Consider the following 12,143-nt stretch of genomic DNA (forward strand, 5'->3'; position numbering starts at 1 on the left):
AACGTTTTTCCTCAAATCTCCCTTAAATCTCCTGCCCCTGACCTTGGAACTCGTAGCCGACCCTTCAACTAAAGGGGAACAGCTTCTCCCTATCCACCCTGTCCAGGCCCCTCAATCTTGTCCACCTCGATCAGGTCGCCCTTCAATCTTTACTGTTCCAGTGAAAACAACCCAAGCCTATCCAACCTCTCTTCATCACTTAAATGTTCCATCCCAGGCAACATCCTGGTGAATCGCCTCTGCACCCTCGCCAGTACAATCACATCCTTCCGATAATGTGGTGACCAGAATTGCATAGTACTCCTGCGGTCACTGTGCCATGACCCTGAACGTCCTCCTTAATAACACTATGCGTGTACACACCATCCTGACTATATCGCTGTTCCTTCACTGTCACCGAGCCAAAATTCTGGAACACTCTGCCGAATAACACAGTGGGTGTGCCTACATCACAGGGAGCGCAGAGGTTCAAGAAGGCAGCTCACCGCCACCTTCTCAAAGGCAATTAGGGATGGGCAATAAATGCTGACCTAACCAACCGCATTCAGATCCCCAAAATTAATTACAAGCACCTCCAAACTGGTCATCCATGAGGTGTTGTGGACTGTCCTCTACAGCAGTGTTGTATTCAACCTGGATTATGCCCGGCAGATCCCTCATTCTTACCATCAAGGCAGGGAACCAACTCTGAAGAGTGCAGGAGGGCACGCAAGGAGCAGGACCAGGCAGACCTAAAAATAGGGCATCAACATGGTGAAGCTACAACACAGGATTGCTTGCATGTCAAGCAGTGGAAGGAGGATGTTACAGAGAGTGAAGATCCACAACCAATGGATAAGATCGAAGCTCCACAATCCTGCCACATGCAGTCATGAATGATGGGCGACATTTAAACAACTCTCCAGAGGAAAAGGCTCAACAAATATCCCCACCCTCCTTAATGGGGGCAGCTCGGCACATCAGTGCAAAAGGCAAGGCTCAAGGTTTGGAAGGAGCATTTGGTGAGTTGCTACAGTTCATCTTATAGATGGTACACTCCGCTGCTACTGTGCATTGGTGGTGGAGGGAGTGAATGTTTGTGGAAGGGGGAGCAATCAAGCGGGCTGCTGCGTCCTGGATGGTGTGGAGCTTCTGGAGTGTTGTTGGAGCTGCACTCTGATGTGTTGGGTGTTCTGGATCACCTACAGGTCATCAACACTTGAAGTAGTGCAACACTATTTTATTAAAAGGTTAACTATTTAAACATACTTGAACTGTGGGTAAATACGATACTAGCTTTAACTAAAGACCTTTGCCTTGTCCTAACCAGTTGATGCACTCAGCACATGGTGAATGTCTGTGTTGCAGGCTGTGAGCTCTGTCCTCCTAGCTAGCTGCAACTCGAATGAGCGGGAACTCTGATGCCCCCTGCCTTTATAGTGCGTGTGCTCTCACTGGTGATTGGCTGCGGTGTTGTGTATGTTGATTGGTCCCACCGTGTGTCCATCAGTGTGTGTCTGCACCATGATATACTGGTGTATATTATGATCACTTTCATCCAGGCAAGTGGAGAGTTATTCCATCACATTTCCTGACTTGGCCCTTGTAGATAGTGGACAGGCTTTAGGGAGTCAGGGGTTATTTGCCACCGGATTCCCAGCCTCTGACCCGTTCTTGTAGCCACAGTATTTATATGGCTGGTCCATCTTCAGTCAGAAGTGCCGAGTGGATGATCCATCTCAGCCTCCTCTTGAGATCTCAGCATTACAGATGACAATCTTCACCCAATTTGATTCACTCCATGTGATATCAAGAAACAGCCGAAGGCTGGACACTGCAAAGGCTATAGGCCCCGACAACATTTTGGCAATAGTGCTGAACTCCAGAACTAGCTGTGCCCCTATCCAAGCAGTTCAAGGACAGCTACAACACTGGTGTATACTGACAATGAGGTAAATCCTTATCTCGAAACGCAGGGCAAACTAATCCAGCCAATTACTGCCCCATCAGTCCGCTCCCAATTGCGAGCAAACCAATGCATCGATAGCACTATCAAGCAGCTTCTACTCAGCAGCAGCCTGCTCACTGGCAGAATTTGGGTTCTGCAAGGGTCATACAATTCTAGACGTCATTACCCCAAACATGAACAGAAGAACTGAACTCAAGGGGCAAGGTGAGAGTGACTAGTTGTGGTTGATGAAGGCCAATGATCTCAGTCCCAGGATATCACTGCAAGAGTTCCTCGGGGTAGTGTCCTAGGCCCAACCACCTTTAGCTGCTTCATCAATCACCTTGTTTTTATCATCAGATCGGAAGTGGGATGTTTATGGTGAGTGCAGTTTAGTACAATTCATGACTCCCCTAATACTGAAGGCGTATCTATCTATCTTTAAGACAGAGATAGATAGGTTCTTGACCAATAAGGAGATTGGGGGTTATGGGGAGAAGGCAGGAGAATGGGGATGAGAAAAATATCAGCCATGATTGAATGGCGGAGCAGACTCGATGGGCCGAGTGGCCTAATTCTGCTCCTACGTCTTATGGTCTTGGGGTCTAACAAAACATGGACAACAAGAGACATTGGCTAACCATCTTCCCTTGACATTCAATTGTGGTTAGCACTGTTGCTTCACAGCACCAGGGCCCCAGGTTCGATTCCCGGCTTGGGTCACTGTCTGTGCGGAGTCTGCACGTTCTCCCCGTGTCTGCGTGGGTTTCCTCCGGGTGCTCCGGTTTCCTCCCACAAGTCCCGAAAGACGTGCTTGTTAAGTGAATTGGACATTCTAAACAGGCGATTAGGGGATTTTCACAGAAACTTCATTGCAGTGTGAATGTAAACCTACTTGTGACAATAATAAAGATTGCTATTAATAGCATTGTCATTGCTGAATTTCCCCACTATCAACATTTTGGGGGTTACCATTGACCAGATACGGAGCTGGACTTTTTTTTATTCATTCATGGTGTTGCTGACTAGCCCAGCACCTTTACAGCCCATTCCTAATTACCCTTGAACAGAATGGTTTGCGAGGCCATTTCAGAGGATTTTTAAGAGTCAGCCACATTGCTGTGGTTCTGGAGTCTGTAGCCGCTTAAAATGGCTGACTCCCGATTAGAATGGCCAAACCCCGATTTAAAATGGCGAACGGAAGAGGCTGATGGGAAATTCAGCCAACAGGAAGGACTCAAACAGACAGCTGCAGGTAAAACAGTGTATTCGCCTCTGGGGAAGCCAGACGGAATCGATACCTGCAGCCATCAACATCACAACACCCCAGCCATCTGCATATTAATCAGCCATCCCCAGGAACAATTGATACAAAATAGACACACAAAGCCGACCCAGACCTTTCGGCGCCAGCAGGAGCGGACACAAAGAAAGGTAAACGACCGCCCCTCGATCAAGGAATCGCTCCAACATTGGAGAATATCGAACCAAGTGATTGGGACCAAGTCCAATCACTTGGAACCAGGTACAAGGTCCGCCCCGATAGGCGGGAGCCCCTGGGGACTATAAGAATAGGGGCCAAGTTCAAATCAACCCTTCTTCTCCTCTCCGCACCCTTTGAGGCCCTTCTGCTGACCCTCTACAACAGCCGCAAGAAACAGTAAGTCTTACTCCAACACTCGCTACGAGATAGGCACTCCTGACTATCGACCTGTACCAGCTTCGAATCCCGCAGGCTCAGAACCCATACGAAAGGCCATTTGTTTCCCTGACCTGGTGGGCCATTTCCAAAGTTAAGTATTGGCCTGTTAGTTGTAGGAAGTAGCTTAGAAGTAGAATTAATGTATAAGTATTGATTACTGTATATAATAAATGTGCGTTGATTTAACTCTTACGAAGCGGTGTGTTGGATTATTAATCATTACTCGGACTTGAACCACATGGCGGTATCAGAAAGATACCTGGCGACTCAAGAGCAGAAGTGATAGAACAAGAGCAATAAAACTAAGGCTAAAACGAGCAACAAGTCACATGTAGGACAGACCAGGTAAGGACATTTGTGACTTTTACGACAATCGCCATGGTCACCATCCGACTTTTTAAATTCCAGATGTTTATTGTATTCAAATTCCACTATCTGCCATGGTGGGATTTGAACCCAGAGCATTGCCCAGAGTCTCTGGGTTACTCGTCCAGTGATAATACCACCACCCCACTGCCTGCCGCATAAACACAGTTTATGACTCCCCAAACCTGTCCACCATCTACAAGGCACAAGCCAGGTGTGTGAAGGAATATTCCCCACTTGCCTGGGGAAGTGCAGCTCCAACAGCACTCCGGGAACTCACCACCATCCAGGAGAAAGCAGCCCCGCTAATCAGTACTCCATCGATCACCTTCAGCATTCACTCCCTCCACCACCAATGAACAACGGCAGCAGAGTGTAGTGTATACAAGATGCACCAAAGCTTCGTCATCAGCACCGCCCGAACCCAGAACCTCTACTAACTAGAGGGGCAAGGGCAGCAGATGCATGGGAGTGGCACGGCCCTCAAGTCACTCACTATCCCCACTTGAAAATATAAATCAGCCGTTCCTTCACTTTTCACTGGGTCAAAATCCCGGAACACCCTCCCTCCCAGCACTGTGGCTGTCCCCTAACCACAGGGACCGCAGCGGTTCATTTCTTTTAGAGGGTCAGTGCAGACTCGATGGCCCAAATGGCCTCCTTCTGCACTGTGGGGGTTCTATGATTGATATGCTGACCCAGCCATACCCCCAGAAAAGAATAAAAATGAAGAAAAGCACATTTTAAAACATTCTCAGTTAGACAAGTAGACAAGAGGGTCATATCTTGTTGCAGTGGGGGGTTGCAACTCCCGACTTATCTTTCCGAATCAGAACGGTTTATTTCTTATTAACTTTCTTCTGGCAAAAGCGGAGCAGAGTTAAAAAATATTGAGGCTCCGACCCCATTTTGCTACTTGGCAGGGAAGCTCACCTTGTTATTATCGGTGGGTATTTTGCACTCAGCCCATCCAAACTATTTTCAGCCAGTTCTTCCTAGGTTGGAATGTGTGCATCTGCTGTGACCTGCCCCAGCCCTCCTTAATGAGAGCAACGTGATAGAGCTTTAGAATCGTGCTTGAAAGCACAAAAAGAATTAGACACTGTGGCAACTGGAAGAAAAAGCACGTTTTTGAGGGAGGGGGTGCAACATGTGAGGATTTATGGTAAAGATGCATTGGTCGTTGAATTATCATTCTGAAGGCAAACATCAAAACTCTTCGGCGGCCGCAGAGATGATTTAAGCAGCAGTGTTCCAGCCCAACTGCTTCCCCGGGAATTATGCCAGTAAATGTGCACTTGACGGGATTAAAAGAACATCCTGAAGCTTGGAATAAGATAGCCCCCGCTCTGCTCAGCAGTACAGGTTCCTTGCTGTGAACATGGACCACAGTAAACTGAAGAAGGATTGGCCGGACGTCTAAGCATTGGAGGTAGACCATCTTGTCCAGGTGGCTTTGCTGGGCCAAGAAACAACGAGGCCGATATCCCTACTGTTAGCCGTGTGCGAGGTTTAGAGCACATTCAGGAATTTAATACGGTTTACTTAATTTGCGTGTGTTTCTATGAAATGTCGATGTGAATAAATCTGGAGTGCATTGCCTCAAAAGTAAAACCTTGATAGGCTGCTTGGGGTTATTTAGCAGGACTTGATCAAACAGGTTTACTTCTTTATTCTCCCATTTTCACCCCACCCTTGCCATTGACGACACTTTCCATGCCCGAGGTTCAGACCTACATAGATACATAGAACATACAGTGCAGAAGGAGGCCATTCAGCCCATCGAGTCTGCACCGACCCACTTAAGCCCTCACTTCCACCCTATCCCCCAAACCCCAATAACCCCTCCTAATCTTTTTTTTTGGTCGCTCAGGGCAATTTATCATGGCCAATCCACCTAACCTGCACATCTTTGGACTGTGGGAGGAAACCAGAGCACCCGGGAGGAAACCCACGCAGACACGGGGAGAACATGCAGACTCCGCACACACAGTGACCCAGCGGGGAATCGAACCTGGGACCCTGGCGCTGTGAGGCCACTAGTGCTATCCACGTGTGCTACCGTGCTGCCCACCTGATCGCAGGAAGATTCGTTAGCTCAGACTTGGGAAAGGGGGGGGGGGGTCAAGTCAGAAACACATTTTAACCACAGTTGGCAACCCTACCTTTTACTTACCCCTCTGATCCCACTGCCCCAGCTCCGTGTCCCAAATCTGGGCCTGCTCTTTGAGTGGGGAACCAATATGAAAGGAGGAGGGTGCTGTTAGTGTGTGTGTGTGTGTGTGTGTGTGTGTGTGTGTGGGGGGGGGGGGAAATGGGAGTGAGTAGCGTTTACTCAATAAGCAACGCATCCACCCCCCCCCCCACCCCCACCCACCCCCACCCCCGCACCCCCCGACCCACCACCACCACCGACCAGGCTGGAAATGTCAGGGGCGCCCAGAGATCATAGACCAGCCTCCCCCCCACCCCCTCCCCCAACACTGGATCTGCCTTACCCTGGGCTCCCTCATCCACATGGGGGTTCCCACTCACCGAACTCTACCACCCCAATGAAATGCAAAGCTTTTAAATCTCGGTGTGAATGAAAATGAAAATTGTTTATTGTCACAAGTAGGCTTCAAATGGAGTTACTGTGAAAAGCCCCTAGCCGCCACATTCCGGCGCCTGTTCGGGGGGTGGGGGGGGGGGGGCGCAGAGGCTGCTTCCAGATGTTGAATACAACAGGAGGTCATGGATACATTGATCAAAAATAACGGCCGTCAGAAGCCCAGCTAGGGAAGGTGGTAGAGACAGTGTCCATAATGGCTTCCGAAGGGGAAGCGGGAGTAGATTTCGATGGGCTGCGGAGGACAGAACCAATTGGACAGCTCTTTCAGAGTGTCAGCATCAGCGTGATGGGCTGAATGGCCTCCTTCTGTGCGGCAAAATACGCACAAAATGCTATAGTTAGAGGCCACTGCCTTGGGGTCAGAGGCGCATCCATTCTGTTGGTCTGCAGTTTTCCCAATGGGGCTGTAAGGCCTGATCAGTTGAAGAGCTCCACTCGCCTTCTTTATAAAAGCTGCACGATTAAGTCACACCCAAACGAGTATGATCACGCAGGATCAGAGGCCCTGGATCGCAAGATGGTGCACGTACTTGGCTGGAAACGGAGCCCAGCATCGTCGGGCAGCCCTGCGCTCTTACTTCAGTTGCTGGAGGCCACACGTCACCCCCCCAGCACACTGCCATCGAGAATGTGAATCAGGAGTGAAAGATCCCAGTTTAACAGAATGTCGCAGCCCTGGTTACTGGGACTTGATCTGACCAAACACATTCAAGAGTTACTGTTTGCCCCGGAGAGGTACAACTCAAAAAGTGCCACGTGAAAAATATTACAGCACAGGGGCGGTGGAGAGGAATGGAGCTGAGATGTGTAGCCTCTTGCTGCACGAGAAACTTTCCTGGTTCTTCCAAGGCATGGTGGTGGAGGAGGAGGACATTCTCAGATATAGAACAGCACAGAAACAGGCCGTTGGGCCCATCCATTCCATGCTGCTGTTAATGCTCCACTCAAGCCTTCTTCTCCTCCAATTCTATTAACATGACCCTCGACCTGATTCTCCCTCTTGTACTCATCCAACCTCCCTTTAAACACACTGATGTTATTCATTGCAAGAGGCAGATCCATTCATGATGTTAAAGAATAGGTTAATGTCAGTAACACTTTGCATTCAACAGTACTAAGCGTTGATGTAGCAGCTCTCGAAGTAAGAAACGCATCCTAATAATAAATTTCCAAATTTCTGTCTGTAGGCTTCTAGTACTAACACTAATCTTTATTAGTGTCACAAGTAGGCTTACATTAACACTGCAATGAAGTTACTGTGAAAAGCCCCTAGTCGCCACACTCCCAACGCCTGTTCGGGTTCACAGGGAGAATTCAGAATGTCCAATTCACCTAACAAGCACGTCTTTCGGGACTTGTGGGAGGAAACCGGAGCACCCGGAGGAAACGCAGACATGGGGAGAACGTGCAGACTCCGCACAGACAGTGACCCAAGCCGGGAATTGAACCTGGGACTCTGGCGCTGTGAAGCAACAGTGCTAACCACTGTGCTACCGTGCCATCCTTCACAGAGGTGTGAGGAACCAAACCAAGGAAGCTTGGGGCAGAAGTTGTCGATTTTAAAGAGGGTTTTAAAAGGAGGAGAGATGGTAATGTGGGAAGGAGAGCATTCCGCAGCAAGGGGGTTCAGAGAGGTGAAGGCAAGGCTGCCGCTGGTGGGGGTGAAGGCAGCGGCCGTCACAGGGAGCCAGAATCAGAGGGGCAGGCAGATTGGCAGAGTTGGGGGAGCTGGTGTCTGAGGCAGGGTGAGGACACGAGAGGTTTAAAGCTGAAACATCCGGAGACCAGAGTCTGTAGTGCTCGGAAGACTGGAGTGATGAAAGAGGAATGGGAGGGCATGGGAATAATCAACTGCGGTGGTAACGCAGGCATGGGCATGGGCCTCAACAACACGGTCCAGGCATGCTTGGAAACAATGCACAAGCAGTGTTCCTGCAAATTTTCAAAGGGGGTAATTCATTCCTCCCCCCACCTCCACCCCCACCCCCACCCCCACCCCCACCTCCACTCAGTATGTTAAATTCAGAAGAAGCACATTGCACCCCAAAACCACAACCACTGGGTCACAGAAGCAGTCAGTTAGCACATTACACATTTGATAATGGTTTCCACGGGTATGCATTGCAGACGAGACTGCACAAATCTTCAAAAAAAAATCTGGGTTTTGAGAAGTGAATTTCTGCGAATGGCAACATTTTAAAAAAGAAATAGCGTGAGGAATCAGTGAACCCACGAAAGCAGAAGTCTGCTGAACACTTTCATTGTCCAGTGCAGATTCTTCGAATCATACAATAGCTACAGTGGAGAAAGAGGCCATTCGGTCCATCGAGCCTGCACCGACCCTCCGAAAGAGCACCCTACCCATGCCCACTCCCCCACCAACTCCCACAACCCCAATTAACCTTTAGACACTAAGGCGCAATTTTTGCAACGCCAATCTATCTAACCTGCACATCTTTCGACCGTGTGGGGAAACCCACGCAGACGCGGGGAGAACGTGCAAACTCCGCACAATCACCGGAGGTCGGAAGCAAACCCGGGCCCCAGGTGCTGTGAGGCAGCAGTGAACATAGAACATACAGTGCAGAAGGAGGCCATTCGGCCCATCGAATCTGCACCGTACCCACTTAAGCCCTCACTTCCACCCTATCCCCGTAACCCAATAACCCCTTCTAAACTTTTTTGGGACACTTAAGGGCAATTTATCGTGGCCAATCCACCTAACCTACACGTCTTTGGACTGTGGGAGGAAACCGGAGCACCCGGAGGAAACCCACGCAGACGCGGGGAGAACGTGCAGACTCCGCACAGACAGTGTCCCAGCAGGGAACCGAACCTGGGACCCTGGCACTGTGAAGCCACAATGCTATCCACTTGTGCTACCGTGCTGCCCCAAGTGCTAACCACTGTGCTACTCTCACCATTCTGTCACAGTGCCGCCCTATTCTGGTAGAAACAGATGTTTCGAAATACTTTCTTCCTTCAGCCTAGGCCATTCTTTTGAAATCTGTACCTGTGATAATCTTATATTAATGCTCAATAACAAAGTGATCATCAAATGCCCCCACACTGGCGAGAGTTCACACCTGTAGACATCAGACAGGTGGGTCAAGATCAGCAGAAGTGTATATTTTGTCATCACGCTTGCTAGTTGTAGCCGGATCAACTCATGTTTACAGAACTCAAATGTAGTTTATAGAATTCATTTTCCACTGGACGTTATCTGGAACATGAGGACACAAAATCGCTCACCAACGGGGAACTCGGCATTTTCTGCTCTCCCCATCTGTGTTTTAATGAAACAATAGTTGGGCTTTCTGTTTTTAACCCCCACCCTCTCCCAATACTACACATTTTCCTCTCCTTGCTGCAGCTATCGTTGTGGAGTCGAGTGGTTTGCTTGCGGACACCTTCCGACAGAGTAAGGTTCAGCAATTGGAACATTCTAGAAATATTTGGATTTCCCAGGTGAGCTGGGCTGATGGATAGAGCCCGTGATGGACAGAGGTGAAGAGCAACTCACAGGCCTCCCAAACACACAGACTAAAGGGTCCATTGAATCCCCACAGTACAGAAGGAGGCCATTCGGCCCATTGAGTCTGCACTGACCCTCTGAAAGAGCACCCTACCCAGGTCCACTCCACTGCCCTATTCCCATAGTCCCACCTAACTTGCACATTTTTGGAAACTAAGGGGCAATTTTTGCATGGCTAATCCACCTAACCTGTGCACCTTTGGACTGTAGGTGGAAACCAGAGCACCCGGAGGAAACCCACACAGTCATGGGCAGAAGGTGTAAACTCCACACAGGTGGTCACCCAAGGCCGGAATCGAACCCAGGTCCCTGGCGCCGAGGCAGCCGTGCTAACCAATGTGCCACCCGAGGGACCGGTCATTTTCCCAACCCCTCCCCCCCCAACAAAGGGACACACTTCACCTTCACCCCTTCCCTGACAGACCCCTCTCCCCTCTTGCCTGGACCACCGACCTCTCCCGGAAATCTCCCCCCCCCCCCCCCCCCCGGACACGGTCCCCCCAAACCACTCGCACTGGTCGTTTTTAATCTTTTAATTATCAGTACAGGGGCAGAACAATGTGCTAATCCTACTGCTATAACCACATCTGGTTACTGGTACTGGACACCTGACCAGGAAGAGAAGTCAAAAGTCTCCTCAGCCCTCAAGAGCAGGGAAGGGTTTCTGCCTTCCCCTGGGCAGGGAAATTCCTTATCACAGTTCCCACCTTCTGAAACAAATCTCTCAACCGGTGAAGTCAGCCACCAACTCTTCAGACAGCGCAACATCCTGATGCTTATCATAGTTTGCCAACGACTCAGGCGAATACTGTCATCGGTGCGGAACCTTTACGAGTATACACCATCAGTCAGATCCCATGGCACTAAAGTCACTAAGGCGCCCAGCACTCTGACTGAAACACGCCGTGGGTCATCTTGGGTCCACAACCCCAGGTTCAAAGCCCTGTGGGACCATAGATCAAACCTCTGCTGGAATCGAGCACCCAGGCACCAGCAGCATTAGAGAATTTATCTATTGGGTTTAATTAAAGAAAAAAAAAACGTTTCCAAAAGCCTTAAAAAAAGCAGAGAGTTTCTGAAATCCAGCTCAAGGCAGAACAAGACAAGGAAAAGTGGGCACACACTCTGCACAGGTCAAGAGGGCTGATTTGGGACTGGGTTGACTGAGGGGATAGTTGGTTGGGATTTAATAATAAAAGATTTTTTTTAGCTAACAAGACAAGTTCCAGGGATAGGAGAGAGGGGGGGGGGGGGGGGGTCACCTCAGAGTTACTCACCGCCAGCTGCCTCCCTGTCACTTTTAGTTATACTGGTTAAGAAACGGTAACAGTTAATTAAACAAAGGACCCATTAAACTAGCTAAACTATTAACCCGAGTTAGAGTGGGGGCGAGGAGCCCTCTGACTTACTCAGCTCGGCGCGGCTCTCCAGTAGCGACTAGCGGGAGTTCCCATAGTGTGGGAGTTTATAGAGGAGTCCCGCGGGCGCGCGCGGAGCCCGGCCGCGGCCGCGCGCATTTCCGCGGGAGCGCGCACCTGCCCCGCGGGAGCGCGCATCTCGTCCAGTTTTGGGGGGGGGGCTGCCTCGGGTGTGCGCAATCCCCACTCCTCGGGGGCGCGCACTCATCACCCCGGAGGGTGCGCGCACTGTCGCGGGGGTGCGCATTGCTCCCCGCTCCCCCCCCCCGCGCGCGCGGGAACGCGCCTAACCAGCCTCTTGCTAACTCGTCACCAGGAAACTTGTGACAAAAGTGACCGGGTTGCCAACTCTCCCGGATTGCCCTGGAATCTCCCGGAATGGTGATTCCTTCTGTTGCTGAATATTGGAGGGTTTTTTTGGGGGGGGGGGGGGAGGGGGGGCGGGTTTGGGAAACAGACCGGTGGATCGACTGGCGCCAATCGGCCAACCAACAGGCTCCTGGCTTTCTGATTGGCTGGGGTTTGCTGATGGACATGTCAGGCAGCCAATGGAAGGAGGGCAATGGGGGGGCGGGGCGGATCAT

General features: G+C 50.3%; 1 protein-coding gene across 3 annotated transcripts in view; it reads right to left on the minus strand.

Annotated features, from left to right (window-relative positions):
* The window catches only part of dapk2b (death-associated protein kinase 2b), a 171,514-nt gene extending 159,868 nt beyond the window's left edge, over positions 1–11,646 (minus strand). For all 3 annotated transcript variants that reach the window (XM_072492960.1, XM_072492958.1, XM_072492957.1), the window contains exon 1: positions 11,551–11,646. The gene's annotated coding sequence lies outside the window, so the exon portion shown is untranslated. The remainder of the gene's footprint in view (positions 1–11,550) is intronic.
* Positions 11,647–12,143: the final 497 nt, after the last annotated feature.

The sequence above is a fragment of the Scyliorhinus torazame genome, chromosome 30 (genome assembly GCF_047496885.1).
Source record: "Scyliorhinus torazame isolate Kashiwa2021f chromosome 30, sScyTor2.1, whole genome shotgun sequence".
NCBI classification, from domain to species: domain Eukaryota; kingdom Metazoa; phylum Chordata; class Chondrichthyes; order Carcharhiniformes; family Scyliorhinidae; genus Scyliorhinus; species Scyliorhinus torazame.